Raw genomic sequence first — 5,991 nt, 5'->3', positions numbered from 1 at the left:
CTTTCCATGTACACATCACTCTATCCTAGAGGAAATCGTTCTTTCTTTGGTCAAGTGCAGTCTGTTTTCATTGATAAAACTAAGCAAATCCTCATTCCCTTCTTGCCTGGTTTGAATGCTTACAAAGTCAGGAATCATATATAATATTCATTTCAGCAATGAATATGCAGAAAATGCTGCAACTCTTTATTTAGGGATTTTAAACATTGCAGTCATGTTCATCATGGTGACTGTGGGCTTTTATATCTAAGTCAGAATCATTTCTCAAATTCATATTTAAATATCTCAAATGAAATAGATAAATAAATATCTCAAATGGTGCTCTTGGTTTCTTGGGTACTTCACAGCATACAACTAAAGAAGGAAGGTTAGCCACGCCAAAAAAAGAGAAAAAAAGTAAAGGAATGGTGCAGCTGTGACTATTTCACGTTTAGGAAGCAGCAGGATCAGGGAAGAGAAGAAGAGAATTCTAGGGGAGCCAAATTTGCGATGAGAATCTGGATGTTGGCTTCATCCTAAAGCACAGTGTGGGAGTTGTTCTCTAACTTAATGATGCTCTAAGTGAGGTATACAATTTTTTCTCAGTTGTTTTGTAGGCAAGGTTTCTCTTCTGCTCCTTTCAATAATCTAAATGCTGAATGCTGACAATCCGAATGGTTACCTAGACCTAAGCACACACACAGGTTCACACCTATATCTTGGCTGGTGATTTTACGTTTTAGAATAGTTTCATTCATTCAATCATGTCGTTTTGTTCACTTTATGTTTAATGTCTAATTACATGGTCAAATAACAAATACTTACCCAGCATCTGTGATATGGCAAGTGTTGTGCTTGTTGTTCAGAGTATAATGATGTGTCCTGCTGCTGCTGCTGCTGAGTCGCTTCAGTTGTGTCCGACTCTGCGCAACCCCATAGACGGCAGCCCACCAGGCTCCCCCATCCCTGGGATTCTCCAGGCAAGAACACTGGAGTTGGTTGCCATTTCCTTCTCCAATGCATGAAAGTGAAAAGTGAAAGTGAAGTCGCTCAGTCATGTCCGACTCTTAGCAACCCCATGGACTACAGCCCACCAGGCTCCTCCGTCCATGGGATTTTCCAGGCAAGAGTGCTGGAGTGGGGTGCCATTGCCTTCTCCAGATGTGTCCTAGCCAGACATTATTCAAATAATTACACAAATGATTGTAAATGTGCATCAGTGTGAATGCTCTGAAGGAAGAGCAAGATGGAGATGTGCATTCGAGGGCTTTGATTTAGGGAGGTCTGGGAAGTGTTCTTAAGGAAGTGATGGGCTGAGCTGATGTCTGTTAAACCAGCAAGTGAATTAACTAGGTAAGGTCGGGGGAGTGGAGGGGAGCTCGAGGAAATGGGAACAGCTTGTGCAAAGGCCCTGTGGTGGGACAGTGCCTTATGTGAGGATTAGATCAGTGTGGCAGGAGCAGCGAGAGTAAAGGCAGTGGGTAGGACCTTGCAGGCACTAAAGGAGCTTTGTCTTTATCTTAAGAGCCAAGCTGGCACATGGGGAAGAATAGGTGGAGGACAGGAAGAGATCCAATTGCACAGTGTGAGTTGTGGGACTCAGAGGTATGCAAGGAAGAGGGTTTTAGAACCTCTTGTTCTCGCCTTACACAGCCCCAGGGCGTTTACTTGACTCGATTGCAGATGTGCCCTGATAGCTGTCAGGCAGGCTTCTCTCCCAGGCCTGGGTGGGTAATGGGGAGGATGCTAAGGGGTGGTGGCCGGCCACGCTCCAGTGGTCCGGATCCGCTCTCTCCTCTGTGCACAAGGAGCCATTTGCCGGGCGCCTGTGCTTTCTGCTGGGAGACTCAAATGTATTGAGCTGTAAGAGTCTGACAGGGAAGCCTGGTTTCAATTTTAATAGAACACAGTGCACCCAACCGACTGACATAATCTCTCCCCAGAAAGGTAATGTGTGGCCTTTGTGTGCTGGAGCTTCCATTTACAACCTAGATTAAATATAGACAAATGCAGAATATAAACGTTCTTGACCCCATTTATAATGCAAATCATAAAGTACATTGCAAATGGCATTTTCAGACTCCAGGTATTCAACATTTGGAGATGCAAAAGATCTGAAAAATTATTTTTGGTTTAGGCTATTGTAATGTGGAGCCTGCTAAGACAACAGTAACAACAATAAGAATTCGAGCAGAATTCTGGGCGGGGATGGAAGGGAAGGGGCACCTATTTCCTGAATGTTGGATGTGATGGTCATAGTGCAGAGTTTCTCAGCCTTGGCACTGTTGGCATTTGGGGCTGGGTCATTCTTTGTTGCGGGGCTTGTCCTATGCATTGTGCCAATAGCATGTTTAACAGCATCCCTGCCCTCCCCTCATTCGATGCCAATAGCACGACATCCCCTCTCCTAGTTGTGATAAGCAAAAATGTCTCCAGACATTGCCAAATGTCCCCTGGAGGGAAAAGTTCACCACCCCCCCGACTTCTGAAAGCCTGTACTAGAGGATCCATAATTAATATATATGATGTAGAGACTATTGTGAAATAAAAGTATGCATTGCCAATAATCTTAAGATTGTTCCATGTAAGAATGTTTGAATTTTTCAATGGAATGTGGCGAGAGGTTTTTCAACCTGAAATCACTTTTACTTCTCAAACTATTTAGACACATAGCACATGTGTGAAAATGACTACTTGAAACTCCCAGCTAAGGGGCAAACCCCTTTCTATTCACTGAGGGAAGCTGAACTTTTGATTTTGCAAGTCCACTTTTTAATTTTAAGTTGGGAGTGCAAAGACGGTTTTGCCATTTCTTTCTTTGCAGAAGAATAGCAGCACCGAAAAATAACCGGTTGTTCATGTTCTGCGCTTTTAAGCCTTTAAATATTTCTCAGTTTGGGTGGGAAATGGGAGGATATTCAATGCTGTAATACAATCATTTGGATGCTTACCCATAGTCTGGAGGAATGGAAAAAGCCTTGTGAAATTTCCCAAGAGGGTGAAGTGCCTGTCTGGGGTGCAGTGCTCCCCGTCCTCTGCTGAGACAGGCATTGGTGTCCAGCGGGGGCCGCCGCAGCCAGGCAGACTGAAGATATTTGGCTTTTAGCTTCTTTACTGTGCTGTACGTGAGTGACCTTGAAAATTGGCTCAATCTCCTTGGACCTCTACTGTCTTTTTCCCTGAGAATAAAAATAAAAGCAGTGACTGAATCCTTCATCTTAGTGTGTTGAGGTTTAATGAGATCACAGTTGGGGGATCTGGCGTTATCATTTAAGGAGTGTTGCTTCTCACCTTGATGCTGCCAGGGCTTTTCCCCTTATTTTGCCTATTTTTGTTAAATTGGCTGGGTAGGCAGATGTTTCTTCTGTATAATTGGAGATGCAGGATTTAGAAATGTCAGGGAAGTACATGTCAACCATCCTAACTTTAAATCTGGTGAGTTGAGGTTAGATATAGACAAATTTAAGTGAATTGTATGTATATATAAAATATATAGACTTATATATACAAAATAAGTTTAATCTTATTTTGTATAATAAGATTAAATAAGTTTAATCTTAATCTCTAATATATAGTTGTTTGCTTTCTGTATGTAGTATATAAAATAGATTCAAACTATAGCTATAGCAAATATTCTTGAATAGAGTCCTTATGTAAATGATAATAAAATATTACCTAAAATATTAATAGTGCCTTAATAATATAGCTTGTGTGTGTGTACACTCAGTTACTTCAGTTGTGTCCAAATCTTTGCGATCCTATGGACTGTAACCCAACAGTCTCCTCAGTCCATGAGGATTCTCCAGGCAAGAATACTGGAGTGGGTAGCTATTCCCTTCTCCAGGGGATCTTACCAGCCCAGGAATGGAACCCAGGTCTCCTGCATTGAAGGCAGATTCTTTGCTGACTGAACCACCAGGGAAGCCCAATAGGCAGCCTTTGTGTTTATCTGGGGAAAGGAGAATTTATCTACAGTCCCTGAAAGAATACAGGGACAGGGCTTGTTTGGTTTTGTTTTGTGGTCTGTGCTGCTGGAAGGAGGAGGGTTAGGTAGGAAGATGCTGGTCTATTTATGTGAAGGCTGAAAACTGCTCCCTGACTAAGGCTGAACTTCACTAGATAAACTGGGATGAGTCCAGGGGGAAAGCAAGCAATAAAAATGAGACCAATGTCTTTGAAATCGGAGCATGATGTTGGAATATTTCAGTGGTAGCAGCGTGGGATGTTGGTCTATGGGAAAAGGTGGGAGACAGAGACCTCTGAGGTTCTCGTTCCTGATGCTCAGAAGTGTGTGTCCTGAATAGTAAGACTTTGATCCCTATCCAAAATGATACAAATAACCCCACATCTGTGTAGTTTGCAAAGCACTTCTCAGCCACCGTGTCCTTTAATCCTAGGGACAATCCTGAGAGTGGCTGGCATCATTTTCAATGGGTAAAGCCTGCTTAGGAGGGTGAAGGGACTTGCTCAAAGGTCCTTGATTGGGAGTTGGTAGAGAACCAATTCTATCCCACATACCAAGGAAGACAAATCCCTGTTTGTTTGTTTTTTTAAAGGTAAAATAAAAATTGAAAGCAGTCAAGATTCCAGATGGAGTTGGGGATCCATAGAATGATTTTTTTAAAAGTGTCTTCCCCTGCAACTCACCACCCTTTCCTTTTTATTTGAATTTCCTGCCAGTGGACTTAAGGTAAGGTCATCTTTCATTTTAAGGAGGTAAGAAAACCTGTCTTCTTGTTCATTACCATCTCTCTCCCACACTGAGACTTCCTATAGGCTAATTGGCCAAATCTCAACATTAGCTGCTGGGCTGTGTGTCACTGGGTGATAGGTAAGTGAATGATTACATGTTGTGGTTTTAATCACTTTGATCTCTCCAAGGACCATGCCTGTTCTATGTGTGTGGATTCCGGTTTATCAACTGTAAGATGCAGTGAACTGAAGTCTCTTCCTGTAATTGACCAAGAGGTCTTAGCCCAGGGTGGCACATGGCTACCCTACTCATTCTGCAGCCACACTCACTACAGCCACATATCTGCCACTTTTCACTTCTCGGTTTTTTAATTTTTTTTCATTTCCTATGATTTTTGTTTGGTTTTGCCCTCTGATGATTTGGCAAATACATTTATACTTCCCACAGAGATATTTAAACCATTTGTGTTAAAGGTATGTTTGTTTTTTTTTTTAATATGTGTCTTGTCAACAGTGTAGTGAAGATACAATTTTAGAAACTGAAAATATGTTCAAACACAGCCTAGTAAATGTTATGGCTCATCATTGGGTGTTTGGCCTTTGCAGTTTCATTTTATTTAATGCCATATTTGATGTTCTTGATTTGAAATACTTCCTTTTATTTTTGTCTTGAAGGCAGTATTTTTTTAACGTTTCCCATTCGACTTTCTTCTAATAACAGCTTCTCTCAAAAATATACTGGATTTCTATAGTAATTCATCTCCATTTATGTGTTTGTCTGTCCTTCTAGCATCATTTATCTACATTAAAAAAAACCCTGCTTACTCTGGAAGGTGCTAAGACAGACCTCCAGAGTGTCAGCCCCCAGAAGAAGCCTTGTGTTCTGTGGTCTCTGCCAGGTGCCATGTGGATTTGCCTTTTCAAAGCAACACATCTGGTCATCACTCACCAACCTGCTCGGCTCTTCGAATATTTTCACTGCCTTTCCACTTCACTCAGATTTGAGAGAGTTAATTATTTAATACGTTTGCAAAGCACATTGGGTTCCCTAGAGAAAGTGTGCCACGTAAATATATATAAATGAATAATTAATTAAAGTGTAAGCAGATTACTTGGTGATTTCTTCCTTAACTGCCCCATTTTCCTAATGAGTTGTTTTGAAGTTCCACTCTGGGTTTGGTTTCTCGACCCTCCTCCTTCCACACGCTTTCTCTTTCTTTCTCTTCTTAATTCCTTCTGTTTTAAATTCTTTTTCCCCTCTGCCAGTTCTATCAGTGCCTACCAGATTGTGGGTACTCAGTCAATCACAATGATTTAGTG

The 5,991-nt window shown here is 41.6% G+C and overlaps 1 long non-coding RNA gene across 1 annotated transcript; it reads left to right on the top strand.

The window, feature by feature from the left end:
- The first annotated feature begins 1,802 nt into the window (after positions 1-1,802).
- LOC139183535 (uncharacterized) lies at positions 1,803-5,780 on the top strand. Its single transcript, XR_011567030.1, has 3 exons — positions 1,803-1,926; positions 4,536-4,695; positions 5,462-5,780. It is a non-coding gene; the product is annotated as an uncharacterized lncRNA (long non-coding RNA).
- The last annotated feature ends 211 nt before the right edge of the window (positions 5,781-5,991 follow it).

The sequence above is a fragment of the Bos indicus genome, chromosome 6, assembly GCF_029378745.1.
Source record: "Bos indicus isolate NIAB-ARS_2022 breed Sahiwal x Tharparkar chromosome 6, NIAB-ARS_B.indTharparkar_mat_pri_1.0, whole genome shotgun sequence".
Lineage (NCBI taxonomy): Eukaryota > Metazoa > Chordata > Mammalia > Artiodactyla > Bovidae > Bos > Bos indicus.
This window is presented reverse-complemented; position numbering and strand designations above follow the sequence as displayed.